A 20,942-nucleotide genomic window follows, 5' to 3' on the forward strand; every position below is an offset into this window, starting at 1 on the left:
CCTGCGTCTTTCTCCGATTCTGGAAGCCCCCTTTTCACGCCCACGCAACAATATTTTAAAAACCTCTCTTATTTTTTAAACTACATATTTGCATTTCGTTTTATTTTATATACATATAGCTGAGAATTCTCTCTTATTCTTGTATATATTTATTGGTTCGGTGATTATTATTATTAGTTGTTTGTGTATATATATGTTTTGTTTTTGTTATGTCTAATTTTTTTAGTTATTATTTTGTTTCTTTTCTTTTCTGTTACTTATTTTTGACCATTGTGGCGCATTAGGAATTCCTGTAATGCTACAATGGTCCAAACTTTAAATAAATAAATTATTCAAAAGCGATCTCGCGCACGTCACCAAAATCTTGATCACGAATATCTGGCACCAAAAAACATCAATCGATATTTTTTACAAAATATTGTACTAACGAGAACTCGAGTGCCAGTATTGGCGTTTTTTGTGGCAACGATTCCGATTTGCGCAATAATCCATTTACCATATTTATTTAATATTAAAAAAATAAAACAAAGCTATTCTGCTGTAAGGATATGTATATAGGGGGGGGGGGGAGAGGCTGAAATTTACGCTACGCTACTGACCCCTTCGATAACCAACTCAAAGTTTTAAATATCAGAACAGACTTACTTCTCAGTTTTAACTTGGCCATTCATCGGTTTACATATTCTGCAGCTCAGTGGAGTTCAATTCAACCAGCTATGCTGAACTCACTTCACATATACTTGTACTTATTGAGCCTATTCAATACATATATAACCTCTCCAATATTCAACAACTGGTATACCATGGCTATAAATACATATTGAAATTTTATTTATCATCGTATACAATTCAGTAAATTCAAAGCTGGCTATCTGGGATGAGGACAAATAAACTTTTTCTACCACTACTATCAATCATTGCGTTTTTTACTTCAATTTAGAAAAATACCATGGCGATACTGATCTGCTTTGCCAAAAACATCTACAAAGTTAGACTCAACCCATCAATTGATTACACTGAGCAACAAAAAAACAAACAATATTTACTAAGTTTGACCCATTGAATTTGAATATGATAATGATTTTGGTTGGTTTGATTTTGTTTATGAAATATGAACGCTTAAAAAATACGCAATTTTTACAGTTTTTCTGCTTTTGCAGTCTTTAACTCAAAATATAATATTGCTGTGCTCAAAGTAAGAATTGAATTCAAAAGTCAGACGTTTTTTTCTATTGGTTTTGATTTTTTTATTGCTTTAAAATACTTTTAATAAATTATCTGCCGAATTTCAAAAGTCAAAAATATATATTTTTTCCGATTTTTTTAAAGAATCATATGTATCATCTGATGGTGTATTTTATCTCACAATACGTACTAATAAAATGAGTGTATTTCTTCCCCTCGAAAAAGTCTCCATCTGGTTTACAGTTTCAATTTACATACCTATGTATGTACATATATTATATTTTACTTGTTTTTATACCTTTATCAAATGTAGGCCATTGTGGCGCATTAGGTTCTTCCTGTAATGCCACAATGGTCCAAAACGATTAATAAATAAATAATAACATATACATATGTATGTATATCTACGTGTAAATAAAATACACCCTCTACAGCTAACACCGTGCTTTCCAGTACTAATTGGCCAGATTAACGATCAGTATAGGTGCTGGCCGATTGATAAAACATTAATTCGGTCGTTATCGTCAATAAAACAGGCAGTCTGTGTAGGTTTGACCAAATTCGTTCAAATCAGGGCAAACTATTTAACGCCTGACATTGTAAGATTGATACTACTTCGCATTAGCTCTCATGTTTGATAAAAAATATCACATCGCTATGAGTGAACGGCTAGTATTCGCGATTCGTTACATCAAAATTTAATACAAATCTGATTCTTCGAAACATTGACGGGACTAATCGGTCACGCATGTCGATATCGAATTATCCGTACACGTTTACGTTCACGTGAAGTGCAGAGCGTGCAAAAAGTGTCCGCGAAATGTGTACACATTCATTATCACGTACGCCTTGATGTGGTCCAGTTTCGCGCACACTTGACTCTTTAGATCGAGGTCGACTTGTCGAAAATGTTCTTGGAAAAAATATAATAAATAAACAAATGAGTGCAATTCGATGCCGATCTTTGTTTGCTTACAAGGCGCTTAACACAGCTACACGGCGCTAGATTTTAAATTGATTATAAGCTTGTAGAAATACTGATGTTGGCTTAGCAATAAAATATACCAAGAGTAATAAAATATACTACATATACACATATATTTGATTAACATTTTAAAGTTGGAGAAGTCGTGATAAAGAAATGTAATAGACTAGTTTTCAATAAAAGTGTTTATTGATAGATGTAGAGCAGCGTATACGTACAGCTTTTGGGAAAGCCTTGATAATTCAAATAAAATATAATTCATTCAATTATTTTGATCACATTTATTGGTCACAAAAAAAGTTTTTTCATTCACGGTTTTCCTTCCCCCTCCTCCTTCTCTAATTAGAAGAAATCTAAATGCCTTTTAAGAATTTTCAATCAAAACATTTTCAAAACTAGAACATAGAACATTTTTGACTTAGAAATAAAAAATACCAAGAGTAATAAAATATACTACATATATGTACACATATTTAATTAACATTTTAAAGTTGGAGAAGTCGTGATAAAGGAATGTAATAGACTAGTTCTCAATAAAAGTGTGATGTACCAGAATTTTAAAAAAAGTTTTCATATGTCAAATTTCATATTATTTATGACTTGTGTTTATTTTTTATGTTGGTAGTCAGTTCGGCAAAATGTATAGATAAGTCACGTTCATTGATTGTTAATAAACACAAAAGAAATGCACAATTAATAAACGTGGCTTATCTAGACATTTTGCCGAACTGACTATGAACATAAAAAATAAACACAAGTCATAAAATAATATGAAATTTGACATATGACAGCTTTGATAAAATTCTGGTACATAATGGTCTATGTTCTAAAATGGTTCTAGTTTTGAAAATGTTTTGATTGAAAATTCTTAAAAGGCATTTAGATTTCTTCTAATTAGAGAAGGAGGAGGGGGAAGGAAAACTTTTAGTAATAAAAAGGTACATTTTTCTGAAAATAAGTTTTAAGGTGTATATATATTGTCAGTTTAATTAATGATTAATTAATGTCTTTGTATAGTATTTAAGTTTGCATTATCTTGCGTGGTGATGTTTTCAGACAAGAATAAGTGTATTGTGAAAAATACAAGTATTAAAAAAAAATCTTGCAACTGCGGCGCATTTCGTACTGAATAAAAAGTGTCAAATATGACATATAATTGTAAAAAGGTTTTTGAACTCTTTTTCCTATTATGCTGTACATTAACATTAGAATAATATAATACTATGATTACTAACCAAATTAAATTAAATTGTAAAATAGAAAATGATCAGTAGATCAGTAGCTATTAAAATAGATATAAGATGTATTGTGAACATAATTTCGTAATAATAAAAAGCATTTAAAAATCAAAATCAAAATAAGACATATTATATGTAGTATACCGGTCTCCCTGACGAGCCAGAATGTTAAATTACAGAAAACGCAAATAGCGGAAGGCAAAGATCGAAAATCGAAAGATCTTAAGTCCAAAGATAAAAAAAGGTGCATGGTAAACGGTACATACTCACTTAATTTGCGCGAGCAGGATACAACAGGAACAAGAGGAACAGGTTTTTCCTCCCGTATTAATGTGCACGCGCAGAATCTTTCGATTTTCGATCTTTGCCTTCCGACATTTGTGTTTTCTGTAATTTAACATTCTGGCTCGTCACGTAGACCCGTAGTATACTTACTTAAAAATGTCAAAATAATTTTAGGTTAAATTGGAGATATTTCTACATAAATTAGAAAGAACATATTCAATACGGATTACATAGAATCTAGCGATTTTGCACAATTTGTTTTGAGAAACACTATTTAATTCAAAGATCAGATAAAATATATATGTATATATACATATATAGAAAATGCGGCTAAAATATCATAATGAAAAAATTTATGTGAAGTGCAAAATTAATTTCATAATTTATCTTATCTGGTCTACAGCCCCGTCGGGAAATTCACATTTTCCCAGCAGACCAGCACAGCACGCTCATGCATGAATATAATACATATATACATACGGATAGTCATAATAATAATACTAATACTAACACTATGTAAATTATTTATCATTATTCAAAATTATATTATAATTTTTCATAAAAATATTACGTATGTATTTCACTAGCTGGCACTGGATTTATATAGATATGTATGTACGTATTGTTTTCATAATATGCTTAAAAAAAGTGGTTGAGCACACCTGATATAAGGGATGGGATCCGGGAAAGTTGTCCGACAGACTTGGGTGGGGATCAAGAGTAGCCCTCGATTGCCCGTCAGTTCTAACGGGCTACTCTCGTCGGTCGCACGTGCTTCGCTCACATTTTTCCCACGGTAAACACTACCGCGAAAACTTCAATCAAAAAAATATGAATCGTTGAAACAATTGAATGCTTAAAAAAATAATAAAAAAAATACAACTGTTCGATTGTGCAGTGCGTGTGGGTGCGATCGTGTTATTTGTGCTTGGAGTGTGTGGTCATTTACGTGTTGGTCATTACCAAAAGTTCAAAAGTGAATTTATTGGACACAATAACAACAACATCGCCAGATAACAAATTGAAGGTAATTAGTCATGACAAATTGTGCTACATTTATTATTATTTATTCTATTATACATGAAATTTTTTTCATATATTCAACAACAGCATTCACAATAAACTAAATCGGTACCTTAGTTACATATTAAATGTTTGCTGAAAGTATTTGTATGAAATTTTCCTTTGTATATATGTAGTTGGGTAGTTTAAATTTTTTTCAACGTATGTATTTTTATACCTACGCAATGTTTTGACACAATACTTTTATATTGATGGTTTTCCGCCGACAGGAAACGTTAGTTTATTATTGCATTATATGTTATTTTAAATTTTTTGTTGTAATTTGGTGCATATTTTTATCACTGATTGTAATGTTGAAAATTCACAATAAAAATATCTAAAGCTGTATAAAAAACTGATTAAAATCATTCAACCAGACATTTTACACAATGTCGATTTAAAAGTACTCAGCTCTGCATAGTAAAATATTTTGTGTATTAAAAATATATTATTTATGTACAATTTAATCAATTGCGTTTAAAAAATTGAAAAACTAATACAGCAACCTTGTTTAGCAATAATATTATAGATTTTTGCATAAGTTCATGCCCGTTTACTATTAAGAAACGTATGAAAATCGAGCATAAACTTATGCAAATATCCAATATTTAATTTAGCCCAAATTTCCTAATACCCAATATTTAATTATTAAAAATAAAAATTTAATCACAAAAACTTAATTCGAATACTATATCAAAATTGGAATTCAAATACTTCGTTGCTTTAAAAGTGGAATCAGTATTTGTATAGGTATATTTAAAAAAAAGGGTATTCAACCTGGATAGCAGTCTAGACTTCTAATTTAAGCGAAGAAAAGTTCTACCTAAATGTAACCATTTATATTCTTATAGAGGTATACTCAATTAGATTTTTTTATGATTTATACCTAAAAAGGTCTAAATAAGTTCCGAAACCGCCTACTACTCGACTAAATGCTTAGCCTTATCATGGAATTTATTGAAATTATTTCCTTATATGTACATCATCGTCGTCGACATTTACAATCATTCAGCTACCACTGTTGGATGAAGGCCTCTCCAACACGCTTCCATTCGTCTCCGTTTAGCGCAACTCTCACATATTTCTAATATCGTCCACTAATTTTCCTAACTAGTCTTCGACTAGTCAAGCGATAAAGAAATGTATAAACACATATTTTTTATAGATTTATATCATATTTTGTACAAAAACGTATGCTTCAGTTAACCCCTTTTTCCCTGCAGTCTACGTCATTGCGATTTTGAACAGTAAACAATGAGAAAAGGTTAACGCACTACATTGAGTAGGTATAATAGGTACATGCTAGAAGACCACGATCGTGATGATAATCTAAGAGCCTCGACTATACTTCACGACGATGATTGATATGCATAGCACTTTTTTTGGAGTGGATGCTATCTCCGAAGATGTACGCTCGAATTAATTGACTTTGGCAGCAAAAAAGACACGCGTGTTTGTATTGTGGCGCTAAATGGTTTTATATGTTGTATTTATGTACAAATTAAAAAGTCCTCGGGAGTCAACTTTTTTTCGAAGCACCTATACACGAATTCCGTTGGCGTCATTAATAAAATTAGAGGGGATGGTTTTGTATCTCCGCATCATAAAAGGGAACCAACCACCCCTCTTGTACCTTTATTTGGCATTTAACGAACCCACTTCTGTTGTGCTCCAGCTGTCCTCAACATTTCACCGCTTGAATTAAATTTGAATGTCCATTGTGTTCACAACTGTCCCGACTTATTTTACAAGTAGTATTTTCGTCAAAGTCCCCCCTCCCCTCCCCCTTATCGAGTTCGATGTAACATTACTTTTGAGTGTATTTATTATACGTTAAACACGAGGGGGGAAGATTTTCGGCATTACAGTTGACATCAACGGCTACCAGTGCCAGTTTCCTTTTGTTTGATATAAACCGGATTCGACCCACCCTGTTTATTATTTTTATTTCGTTTGTTCGATGTAATCACCTGCTTTCACACTGCATATGGGTCAAATGCAGAGCCTTTTATTTCTATTACGAAATACACACGGCCAATGCAATCCCTAAAAATATTTGTATAAATTACCCACCTATATAAAAGTTCAATAGCACCGATTTATCGGCGTCCCCCTTGTTTGAAATTTATTGTGAAATATTTTTAGTATTACATATAACAAAAGAACGCGTATATATCTATGTATTACATATATCTTTCATTTGGGAATCAAACATTTATTAATTAAAATGGCTCAAATTAAATATAATTACATATGTATATGTTACGGGCCGAGTGTATGTTTCGTTCGTTTATGAACTTACTAGTTTGTTCATACACGAACCAAACTGGCCAGTTGTAGTGTATACAAAAGAACAAATTGACAAGCGAACTATGTAGGTTGTTCAGCACAAACTATTAGGCATAAGTTTAAGTATTCTCAATCGTTTGTCCCATCCTCTATGTATATATATATACATATGTATGCTTACCCTGGGTTGCAATATTTTAAAAACGAACGGAAACGGGAATTGTAAAAACTTTTTAATGTTTTTTCCATTTTGAATGCTTTTTTAAGCGTTTTGACAGTTCAAATATTACATGCCACACCTGCTGGAAGTTTTTACTGTTGGCACTTCAACTTAAACCTTAGTTCATGAATGGACAAACTAGTATGTTCATGAACGAGCTGGAGTGAACCCTCGGACTGCAACATACATGTATATATAAAAGATTTGGGTAATTGGAAAATTCAGATAGACCATTTAATTTAGTAGTTCTAAGAAAAGTAACAACGTCAAATATTCATCCCTTCTTCTGAATTACTAACAACGTTGTAGTGTGGTTTCCATAGGATTTTCCTTTTAAATTCTTGGCGTTTTGACATTTCAAAGGTTTTGACAGCTCAAAAGTTTTGACATCTCAAAAGCTTTGACAGCTAAAAGTTTCATGCGAGACCTGGTGAGTTTATTTGAATATAGCTTTTGATTGTTATACCGGATTGACATGATGCGAGTAGCTTGGACTAAGTAAAATTGAACCGCGCTCAACATTACTTGGGTCGGTTGTCAGCGTTCAAAAACGGTTGGATCTCCTGTTGTCACGTTGCGAGTAACGTCAAAGTTACTTGGTTCAAGCTACTCGCATCGAATCACCCCGGTATTAGCACTAAACTAAAGTCAATAGCTCGTGTATGAACAAAATAGTATGTTCATGAACGAACCGGAGTGAACACTTGAACTGTAACATAGATACGTTGTTTATCATCATCATCATTATCTACAGCCGCTTATCGTCTACCGCTGGATGAAGGCCTCCCCAACACGCTTCCACTCGCCTCTGTTTTGCGCAACTTTCATCCATCTCTCCCCACACATTTTCCTAATTTCGTCTACCCATCTTCCCTGCGGTCTTCCTTTTACCCTTTTGCATTCTATCAGGTACAATTCTAGCACTTCTTTTGTCCGCCTTTCGTCCATTCCTTTAGCCACGTGGCCCACCCATTGCCATTTCAATCTCTTTATTCTATCTACTATGTCCATTACCCTTGTCATACTTCTCACTCATGTATTCCGCTCCCTTTTTTCCTCGTTAACCGAGCATACAGCGTTTCATATTTCTTTAAGTGCATTGGACTTTGTGTAGCATCTTAGCGTTCAATGTCCAAATTTCACATCCATGCGTCATCACAGGCAAAACGCATTGATCGAAGATCTTTTTCTTCAGACAGAGTGGCATGTATACAATATTCGGTGCTACTTTAGTATGCGGTCTACCTTAGCATGCGATCTACCTTTGAATCGCTGTCGACTATTTTTTACTTTATCTATGTACGTAGTAACAATAGATGAAGTTTTGTGATCATGCGAAAATTCGAACTCGAGATTTTGACGGATTCGAACTCATTACTGATCACGTTTTCATGATCTAGAAAAAATGTGTGTGTGTCTGTGTATTTTGGGGATTTTTTCAACACCGTTAGTCCTATCGAACCGAAACTTAGTATCGGTTACTAAAATTCTTATCGACACTACGCAAATTTTTTTCAAAATTTTAAGTTGACCGGAAATGGTACCTCCCCTTATAGGTGTCCTCTTTTTTTTAAGTTTCTGAATTAGATTTTTTTTATTTGTATCGTATCAACGACCTGTAGGGTCGGTATTATTTAGTCTCACTGTCACACGCGAGAACTGAAACAGTGAGACCGCATATTAAAGTAAAAACGCGAAGGTAGATCGCATGCTAAAGTAGATATGTGAAGGTAGACCGCATACTAAAGTGGCACCCAATATTCAAAGTCAGATCTTCAAGCATTAATCGAAAGTACATGAATTTTAATAACATATTTTAAAATTTCGCTTAGTTTAAGCTAAACCACATATGTATGTCGTATTTGGGAAGTTTCATTGAATTTTGATCTACTTCCATAAGTTCATGTATTTGTGTGAAAATTTCTTTCTACGCACTCGCAATCCAAGCAGCCAACTTGGGTAAAGTGCATCACCTGCATTCTACCTTGGGTAAAGTGCATCGCACTGCATTCTACCTACCTAGTAAAGATAACCTTAAGTTCCTCTGGTTTATAAAAGTTCGCTGAAAAATCCACTTGTAAATTGTAGCATTAAATTTGCTTATCAATGCATATGCTACTTGTGTACATAGTTGTGCAATGTGTGTATGTATTTATGTATGCATACCTATTCAGAACACGTTCGATTCTTTAATTGTGTCCGTGTATTTCTTTCAACGCAAGACATCTGATAAGAGCATGGAGTATTAGTGCTAATATACCGCTCTTTTACTAGAAGTCGGAACAACTTGAAGTGGACACATTATTTGCCCGTGTTCAGTATACGAATGGCGCAATCATCATAATTTAAAGGTGGATAATGTGTGCCGTAGCTTTTCGTGAATATCTCTCGCATGGAAATCGTGGCGTTGAGACGACATTTCGAAACTTTTAATTTGAATTTATGTCTCATTAGACGATTTAGTTTGGAAGATGCGCTTGTATGTATGTATGTATGTGTAATTTTCCAGCGACCTTCAAATTCTACCCGCAGAAAGACCGTCTAATTTGTTTCCGCGTGCGATTCCAACACAGGTGGAACTATGCTAATTTGAACCGATGTGTAATTCGATACATCTATCATGTAATAAACTGATATGTGCGTAAAATTTAATATTATGTATTTGATATTATTCTTGATTAGCGCAGAAATTTTTCGATCACTACATGAATATCGAAAGAAAATCATATAACGTTTGAATTTTTTAAAATGTCGGAACAAAACAAAATTTTATTTATTTTTTATTTCATGAGTAATTTGTTAGAGTTGAATATTCAATGAATGCAATGTACATAGTAACAATAGTTGAAGTTTTATGATCATGTAGAAATTCGACATTGTTATTTTCACTGATTTCAATTCAGAATCGTTTCTAAAAATGTGTGTGTGTGTGTCTGTGTATTTTGGAGTTAATTCGAACACCGTCAATTGTACCAGATTGCTACTTTTTTATTTTATTTATATTTTATGTAGGCTATTGTAGCGCATTAGGTTCTTCCTGTAATGCCACAATGGTCCAAAACTAACCATAAATAAATAAATAAATAATTTTACCATGGTGGGGGATCGTGGTATTAAACTTGTACATATGTATATAAATTTATACGTTATGAATGATTTGAAATCATATTCCGATAGTGGTGACAAATAATAGGTAGGATGGTTGGTTTTGTCAATTTGATGAGGAACCGTTTCAACAATAAGATCAGATTAAATTGGCAAACTCTGGTAGGAAACGATCGACTTGAACTTCCAAATATCTAAGTCTGACAAGCAGCACTGCATAAATACTCATAAATAATAAATTACCCAGGGCTTGAACCCGGAAATCTCTCGATGGTTAGCATCAACCCGGCCACCGATCTGTACTGCTGGTTAAACGTAGTATCAGTTACTGAAATTTTTATCGTTATTTTTTAATTTTTTTCTTTGGCCAGAAGTGCTACCTCTCCTTGTATGTACATATGTACATATATAAGCTCCTCTTTTGTATATATATGTAAGTATCTGCATTAAATAATCTCCTGGACGGTTCAGGACATAATTTAATGCTGAACCGCTCAACAGATGGGTTTAATCTTTTTACATGTAGTAGGTGTGATGAATTGCATACACTTGTATTTTTTTTTTTAAATATTTTTAACTCAACCGAAAGTAGTACTTTTACTCTAGAGAATTGAGTTTTTTATGTTTTTCTCCGAAATCTTTCGAAAGTTTCAGCTTAATATCAATTAACGAATTTAATTCAGTGAAGGTCTTTCAACCAGAAGTGGCAGTTTTCTCTTGTGTTATTTGTGTGATGATTTTAAGTATTTGCTAGAATAGTAAAATACAATCAATGCAAGCATATATCTATTCTCTTTTGTTTTAGAAAAAATCTAGCATACGGATCATTTCCTCATTTGAACGCATTAAAATGCTAGAATTACAAAAACGTATAAAAAGATTCTGCTACCGTTTTAAGTATCACATTTCGAAAGTGTGGAATTTTGAATTTTGTTCAATATAACGGGGACTACTTTGACACGCGATTTTACCTCTTTCAATCGATCGAATTAGCAAAGTTTGACTTTTATTAATTATTTAATTAATGCAAAATGTGTGTCGAATACGCATACTATTATACTTAAATATTTATTTAGATTGTTTTCATTTAGTGTTCCCTCTCGCAATATCAAAGAAGCGTTCTTATATGCATACTCGTAGTTGAAGAACAGCCAGAGGGACTTTCACGAGTTGACGTGTGACACTGACAATGTAATCCATCAACGTGAATGGCACGAAGTTTAATTTCTTCATCGAGCTCGTTCATGTTGTCTATTATGTATAATCAACACGAAACGAAACGCTGAATATGTCTTTCTAAGAGTCGATCTTTCAGTATGCGTCCTCGCTCGCCGCGAGCCTTGAAGTTTACGCTTCGAAGATCATGATTCATAAACTCCCCGGAACTCTACGATTTTTACATTTGTGCCTTTTTTTTATTTTTCATTTTTTCGTTCTGTATTACATACAGTCATACACTAACGACTTAATCACCCGGCGTTACCGCGGCGTTCGGCATCGAAGACCTCAACAATATCATCGCGTATGAAGAATTCGGCTTTTTTGTTGTCGTTCTTCTCTCGTACGACTACACTTGTTTCGTACGTGAAGATTAGATCTTCGGCTACGAAAACGATTGGATGTTTGTACATACATATGTATGTATGTATTTGTTGTATATTTGTGTTTGGGTGTGATGGGCTCGCAGCTGACAGGTTAGCGTTTGGACATCTTCGAAGTGCCCATTTCGAATCTTGCATTATAAAGGTCAACAAACTCGTGTGACATAAAGATACCGGCGTACGCTTTTGAATATTGTGATAATGAAAAGGTTGGTGTTAAAAGCTTTCTTTCAACGATTTTGAGGCTGCTTTTATCCGAAATCTTAACACAAGTACGAAATTTGAAATGTTCGGTAGATTTTCTCAGTATGATGCAAGTCTTCGAAATGCTGCCCCCAAAATGTTGTTTCTAACCTTCGATTGTGATTTTATAAAACTGCACAAAATTGTACGAATTCTGTTTTTGAAAATATAAACTACTTTAAAATAATGATATCAACTATTAACTACAACAATCTACTACAGTTCAACGATTCTAACTTTAACTTTAACAAATTTGGTAATTAGGGGTGTGTAGTCAAGAGTGGCAGCTAATGTATATTCAATAGAAATGAATGTCAGATTTATAAGTTTTGTTTGACTTATTGAATTTCTTAATTTTATCAATTTTAATTTGGGAAAAACTTCTTTCCCCACTAGCTACAGAAACAGGGAGTGTTAGTAAAAATCACAGAGCTACAGCGGTATTCGGATACAAATCCGAATACCGCTATAAATATAATATCCATATAATATTATAATATCAATATAATATTATGGTATGGTTTCATTCCGATGTGTCATCATAAACTCTTCGAGCACTTCGTGATAGTTTATTCGCTTCTGTGACATGTCTGTTTTTGACATGAACTCGGATTAAACTTATGAAAAATGCATGATGCACCCGCACATGCGTTGAAGTTTGCATGACGCTTGAAGTGTGTGCACTTTTCATGAAAATTGACAGCCACACATCTTCAAGTATACTTGATCCGGTCTGTCGTATCACGCAAACTTGATGATAGACTTAACGGTTGTGCCCGCCATTCCTAATAAGTTTTGCCAAGAGGTATATTATATGTTTACTTCTTAATTAATCAAAATAAGCTTCCACTTTATTCAAGTAGTTATCTCAAGACATCGTAGACCGGAGTATACTAGATTTTTTTTTATGCCAGAGAGCGCTCCTTCGATTCGCCAATTTTCTTTCATCGACGAACCTTTTAGTCTTGCTAGGTTTGAATTAAATACTAGATGTACATACATAGTTATGGTTGGGTATAGGTAGGTAAAATGAAAATTTCGATTACTGTAGACTGTAGAGTGTACGTTGTACGTGTGTTTTATACTATTTTAATTGAAGTTAGTTTTATAATTAAATTTCTAAATTGAACCCGAACCGGTTGTGATGTTACTACGTACGTGTTCATCGTGATTAGGGCATGACATTGGTCGACAACCCGTTTCTTCGCGGACGAGTCAAAATTACTATTCTCAAAATGGTACGCCGACGAGCATTGTTTTCAATTAATTTTTATTGCTTTTAACGACTATTAAATTGAACAATATTTTACTGGAGGCTCTTTTTATATGGCTCGCAGACCGTTCATTAGCAAATCTTGTACCTAGTTGCTGTTTGATACATAATATTTATGCGCAACGCATTGTGCCGATATAAAATGATGCAGCAACATTTAGAATTAAAAAAGGGTCTAAATTAAATTATTAAATTAAATTAAAAAAGGGTCTAAATTTAATTATTATAAAAAAAATTATATTAGATAATTGAATGAAATTAAATAAATAGATTAATGTGAATAATATTTATATATACAATACGTACAACTTTTTATGGATTTTATATTTTTTCTTTCTCGATTTTCAATTGGAAATTGACCGAAATGTGATTTTTCATTACCTTTCAAAGTTTTCCCAAATCTGTACCATCCCGTCCCTTCATCACCTCCTGGATTGTTTTAGGTGATATTTTATCCTTGTATTGATAGTGATCGATAACGGTGATTCCCATATTTTAATAAATGTAGGATAAACTCGTTGAAACAATTAGATCGTACGTATTTATAATACGCCTTTATGTATACGTATTTATGATACGCCTCTCACCGCTGCTAGCCACACACCCTTCCCGTGCTGCACTTTTTAGTGTGTTTTTACCATAAAGGCGCAGGAACACAGTGGTATGCGGTACGTCTTTTTCTTAGATAGTTTTGCACATGTAAAAAAACGATTCTATAGTGACCCAGGCCAAAACCCACCCCCTGGAGTGTTTTCGGTGATATTTTATTCTTGTATTGACATTGAAATGTACTGGTGATAAAGGTCCGACCGCACTAGGCAGCAGTGCAGCGAAACTGCGCGGCACGTTAGAGTTAATACAAAAGGCAACTTATTGCCTTCTATCTCATACAATGTCATAAAAAATACTTGGTCGCTCCGCTGCAGTATAGAGCCAGCCTAGTGCGTTCAAACCTTAACAGTGATTCCCATATTTGAAGAAATGTAGAAGAACTCGTTGAAATAATAAGATCGTACGAATTGACAGCGACACGAAGATACACCTCTCACCGTTGAAGGCCACGCACGCGTCCTGTGCCGAGCTTTTGAGTGTGTTCTTATCATAATGATCGATTGAACATACATATACATACATTCATATGTACTTATCGTTGTAGCATATATGTCTTTCTATAACCCCAAAATTAACTGTCAATGTAAATGACGAGTCTCATTAACGTCAACGACTATAAGCAATAGGTATGTGTCATAGTAATTTAAAATATCCCAGGCGTATCGCTATAGTGCATTGTAACGAGTGAAACAATTAATTTTCAACGCGATAAGCAATCATATGACACATACCAAATTTCGATACACCCAGAAGTATTGCTTAGGTATTTATAGTTTGTAATTCTAATTGAAGGTTCTCCAACGCTAAGTAAGCGAATGGTACGCGGACAGTTCTCGGCGATAAGGAGTATAAATAAATAATAAATAGTCGTTATCGGGTTGCGGTCAAAACGTAAAGGTTAATAAGACTCTGGATGACCGGTCCTTCTCCTCGGCGCGGTGCTTCGATGACGACAGTCCCTATCGGAGTTGCATTTTCTGTGCACATGTGCGTGGGTGTGGATATATAGAGCTCGTGTGTATGCACATTATGTGTCGGTATGTGTCCGGTCTCGACTCGGAAACACCGTGTATAATGATGGGAAAATCAGCGACGTGTAAAATTGTACTTTGTACTTTTTTTTATTTTATTTTTTCATTTTATAGTTATTATTCCCGGCCGTACAAAGGGGGAGATGCCTCGATGCGACCGCGAAGTGTATTCGGTGGGTTTTGGATTCACATTCCCGTCGTCGGTGTGTTGCATTCAATTGATTCGTTTTCAAGTGTGTGTTGTTGATTGGATCGTTTTCAAGAGCTAAGTGTTACATAGGTAAAAAGTTTATTTAAATTTGACTCGTTCAATCAAAACAAAAAAAAAATGTTTATCTAGTGCTGATTCATTTATGTGTGTTTTTGTTTTAAAATGATCGATGTTGATTGAGTTGTATGTCAAATATGTGAATGTCTCTATTGAAATTTCAATACTTACAATTAATTATACCACTTCAAGAATAAAACTTATAGCCGTTCGACTTGTGGCGTTATTATTTTGATCAATGGGTTGTTTTTTCAAATTATCTCATTCGCCAAACTGTAGAAATTTATTGAACAATTATCTTTAAAATTTTTTGTGATGACTTATAAATATAATGGATGAAATTTACAACTCTTTTTCTAGATACGATTTAATCTATCTTTTCGTAATATTTGTCAGTGATGGATACCGGTGAGACTAATCACTCCATCGCACAGTAATGCCGTTTGCAGATTTGCCTAAACGTTCTTGATTTTAATATTTTCCAAAAAACTATTAAAATATCATTGTTTTATATTGTTTAATTATGTATACTTTGATGTACTGCTAGTATTTTTTTTTTAGTCTTGTCAAAAGTCCGTTACACTTGATCAAACTTGTGACTCAATTGTGGTATAATTAAAAGCTTTATTGATACATTTTTAATTGATAATTACTTTACTCAAAAAGGTAACATACTTTTTTGATTACTCAAAAATGTATGTTTTTATATATTTCATTAAAATTTTACCAAAAATATAATTTTTGTGAATACCTGAATGTCCACCTCCACGTTTGATATTTTTTGTAAAAATTAAAATTTCTTGAAGATTTTTAATGTAGACCTCCGCTGGACTCATAATTTTAATTAATTATAATTAAAGTTGAAACTATTCAACAATAAGAAACTGCAAAAATTTTCTACCACAAATTGCCAAAAAGTCTTCATTTTTTCGTTAAACTTGTATCATTTTTTTGTCAATTGTTTCGTGGTTAACTAATTTACACCTTTTTACTTTATCTATGTACGTAGTAACAATAGATGAAGTTTTGTGATCATGCGAAAATTCGAACTCGAGATTTTGACTGATTCGAACTCAGAATCGATCACTGATCACGTTTTCATGATTTAGAAAAAAATGTGTGTGTGTGTGTGTGTGTGTGTGTGTGTGTGTGTGTGTGTGTGTGTGTGTGTGTGTGTATCTGTGTGTGTGTCTGTGTGTGTGTCTGTGTGGGTGTGTATTTTGGGGATATTTTTAAGACCGTTAGTCCTATCGAACTGAAACTTAGTATCGGTTACTGAAATTCTTATCGACACGACGTAAATTTTTTTCAAATTTTTAAGTTGACCGGAAATGGTACCTCGCCTTATAGGTGTCCTCTTTTTTTAAGTTTTTGAATTCAATTATCTCCCAAACCACTAATTGAATCGGACTGAATTTTTTTTAAATATAATACAAATAATAATTTTTATAACCTCATATTTTTTAAATATTTCTATCTGAACCGGAAGCAGTACTTTTACTCTAGAGAATCGAAGTTTTTTTATGTTTTTTTCAGAAACCTTTTGGTTTATTGAACTGAAATTTCATATCTAGTTTTGTATAGTCGTTGAAACGTAATTTTTCTGACATATATTTTCCCCGCTAATTACGAATATGATAATTAAATATGTATATGTCAATCGTATAGTTTTTGAATGCAAAATGCAATGCAAACTCACAATATTTGAATCCTTATATTAATGCATCGAAAATAAAAATGTCATACAAAACCAATGAAAGAGAAAGAGAACACTCGAATATTCTGGACAGGTGAAATACATAGATATAGTTCCATAGCAAAAAGGCCAATATGGATCAGCGCTCCAAAGTAAAGATTTTTTGCGATTAGTTCCGAAGATCTCCGATTCCTCAGGTGTCTCTCATTGTATTTTACTTATGGCCTTTGCCTGTGAAAGAGTTGTTTTATTCTGTGTTAATATTTGGAACTAGTGAATTCCCAATATATGTAATTTTTCACAAGCCGCCACTGTCCACTCCACACAGCTGGAACTCCCTCACGTTCGGCTCTATCTGTTTGCGCCTTTATGGTCAATTTGCGTCTATGTATATACATATTCATTATATTTATATAGTATCCATTCATATCATATGTAGAAGGCAATGAGAAACCGCTGGAGCTAAAACTTTCACGAAACACTTCACTATGTTTGACTTACAGTAAAAATCTTTTAGTCACATACTAGTAGTAACTACATACATATGTACATACATAAATGATTAGTTGTGAACGTAAAAAACTGATTTTCTTTTTGTGTTTGGAATGAATTTAAAACACAAGTTCGATATCAAATTTCAAACCATTGTGATTGAAGTCGCTATACGTAAATAATAATACAAAAAAAAAACAAGAACCTTTTGTATTCAGTGAAAAAAATGTTGTCCGTCACACAGGGGGGTTCACGCGATTAGTATGCTTGCAAATATGATAAAATAGCAACTTACAACTGTGCTTATACATACATATATTAAATTACAATATACAGCATGTTTTTGTTTTTTTTATCCTGCTACATTTTTAATTAGGCTTTGTTCTAAACGTTGAAAATTAAATATTTAATTAATTCAGCATTTGTCCGAACGTGTCGTGGAACTAGTATTAGACTTTCATAAGAACTCGTACAAACTTTCGTCAGATCAATTATCATGTTATTAATTTTCGATCGCAATAAAATTCACATTAATGACAATTCGACGAGCAAACGTTCGCCGCTTCTTGCGACGCTTTTGTGCAATTTGTTTATCGCGAAACAATTAGGGTTAACAACCTGCGAATGTTTGAATTTTTTACATGCATACAATTGTACGTGGATTTGTGAGCTATGTACTTTTTTATATGCATGTACATATGTATGTACGTATACTACACGTCATGCAAAAGCGCAATAATAACTGTACGAGCTGTGTGTATGTCATTATTCATTTGTAAATGGTGGTGTCAAGCCCTTGTTGTTAATTCGTTTTTTTCCCAGAGTAAGTAAGTAATTGATGAAAATGCGAAACGAGTGTCAGAACGGGTCGTGTCGTGGAAAAATCAACGTCAAGATGATCATTTCTTTTGGCATAATTATTGCGAAAGCGTACGTATTTAGATAAACCCGGCTAATCATAACAAACAAACAAACTGTAAATAACTGCCTACTTTGTGTATTATTTTAGCGTGTGATTTGCAAACGCTGTGAAATGTTTTAACTTCCACATTGATCGTTGTTTATAAAATGTATATTTTATTGTAGACAGTATTTTAGTACAGTCCAAGTGTTCAATCCGGTTCGTTCATGAACTTACAAGTATGTTCATACATGAACTATTGGTTTTGGTTTAAGTGCTAACAGTCAAAAGCTTTCTTCAAAAAGACCAGGTGTCGCATGAAATTTTAAGCTGTTCAAATCTTTAAGATGTTTAAGTATTTCAAATGGGAAATCCTATGGAAACCACATTATATCGTTGCCGTTCCCGTTCTGCTAATATAAAAAATTGTAACCTAGTGTAAGCATATATGTATAGAGGATCGGACAAATTATTGAGAATTTACTTATGCCTGATAAATACTATGAGCATGAATAAACTAGTTTGTTTGGCAATTTGTTCTTCTGTGTACACTATCTGTAGCTTCCGTCAGACATCTTTTTGGGATTTGCGAAGAAAATTTTAAACTTCATTCCCTTTTCACTTCACCAGCTTGCTCAGAAGGTTCATTTTTGTGATTTTGAGGGGCGTGGTTGTTAAAATGAGATCTTGACACAGTATTCTTCCCGCTTTTGATATATGTATGTTTATAGAACCAATCTCACTGTATCCTTTTACATATGTATTTATGTATGTATATGAATGAATTCTTCCTATTTGATGTTGATCTAAATGGAATTAGTAATTACTAGATAAATTCATTACTACCGATATATACTTTTCCTTATTATAAATTAGTTGTTTTACCCGGCTTCTCTCAGTATTTGTAATATAAACTGCTTAAACATGGCGAATCTAATAGTACCTAAATAATCATTTGTTTTTTTATTAAATTTATTTGAATCGAAAAAAATATACATATATCTAATCGTCATACAAACTGTTTCGTTTAAGAAGTTCCCAATCAAAGATACAAAGTCTCTTTCGAAATTGTATATTAGATGTATTATATATTATACCAGAATCAGGTGCCCCCCCCCTTAATTTTACTATTTGAATCGGAACTTATGGCGAACTTATTTGAATCGAAAAAAAATATATATCGAATCGTGATAGAAACTTCGATTTGTTTTCGATGTTACCAACCAACATTGCATATTTATTTACATACTTACAAACATACAACGTCTCTTTCGAAATTATATACTAGATTACTTTACTCGCATAAATCATTTTTCAAAAACTTGGTGAAAAAGCAATACTTTACACTTCAAAATAACAAAACCATAAACACGCCTCAACCTTCACCTACACAACACTTGCAGATAGTTTACGTATTCATACAATATTTCAACCAGCCCATGATGATAGGCAGGCCATTAAAAATGCTATTACCATATTCAAATTATCTTAAATTTAGAATAGATATGTATGCAATTTAAGGTTCCTGAAATTTTCGATTAACTGATGTTGGATTTTTCAAAACAGACACAAGGTAACTCAAATTGAGCTCGGTCGTTTGTTTCCTCATTCGCATTAATAATACGTTGCTGTAACGTTTTCGCCTATAATAAAATTATATTCAATACGTTTGGTAGTTATAGCCGAGTCGAGCACAATACATATATTATACATACATACATACATAGCGTATGAATATTTATGAAATAATGGCATTATCGTGAAAAACGTCAATGTATGACCAAGTGCTACTATGTACGAGTATAATTACGCATGTTCATACCATAAATAATACAATTCCATAAAAGCACATTTGAATGGATTCTTAATAAACGAAGACATTAGCTGTAGTGGACGTCATTAGACTGTTATTTTTTTCCATCTTTTTCCTGAATTGGAATTTTTAAACATTTCACATTTTAAATGCATCATTATAATTATCATTAGAAACGCATGTACTGTTTTATTAAGTATTTTAACTCACAGCTTGGCAGTATAGAAAATTTGTTTCTTGATTTCTATGTATGTATGTATGAATGCACTTGAAATTGGTCAAGACCTTATTTTATTTAAGGTCAAATTTTCAGCATTTTATATGAATCGGTGAAATGTGAGTTGATGAAAATTCGAAAATTGCGAAAAATAGAAATGTTGCCAATTTGTTGGAACCGTTTCGTAAATTAGCAAACTCTGATAGCAAACAATCGACCTGGAGTCAAAAACCAAGGTTTGGCCAGCAACAACCAGTAAGACGCAAGCAATATTACGTCGTATCGTCGCGTTCTGTAATGTATATGGAAGCCAATTTTGCCTTGTACCTGGCCAAGACTTGTCTGAACGTGCAGAAACGTGCATTGCTGTATAGTATGAATAGAAATTGTCGTTTACGTGAGCTCCTATGCTGTGCTGCAGCCGTG

At 33.2% G+C, this 20,942-nt stretch overlaps 1 protein-coding gene across 1 annotated transcript in view; it reads left to right on the top strand.

Moving 5' to 3' along the window:
• Nucleotides 1–4,433: 4,433 nt before the first annotated feature.
• The window catches only part of sprt (PDZ domain-containing protein sprite), a 68,948-nt gene continuing 52,439 nt past the window's right edge, over nt 4,434–20,942 (top strand). The window contains exon 1 of the mRNA XM_077444975.1: nt 4,434–4,720. The gene's annotated coding sequence lies outside the window, so the exon portion shown is untranslated. The remainder of the gene's footprint in view (nt 4,721–20,942) is intronic.

Source organism: Arctopsyche grandis, chromosome 13, assembly GCF_051622035.1.
Source record: "Arctopsyche grandis isolate Sample6627 chromosome 13, ASM5162203v2, whole genome shotgun sequence".
In the NCBI taxonomy this organism is placed as follows: domain Eukaryota; kingdom Metazoa; phylum Arthropoda; class Insecta; order Trichoptera; family Hydropsychidae; genus Arctopsyche; species Arctopsyche grandis.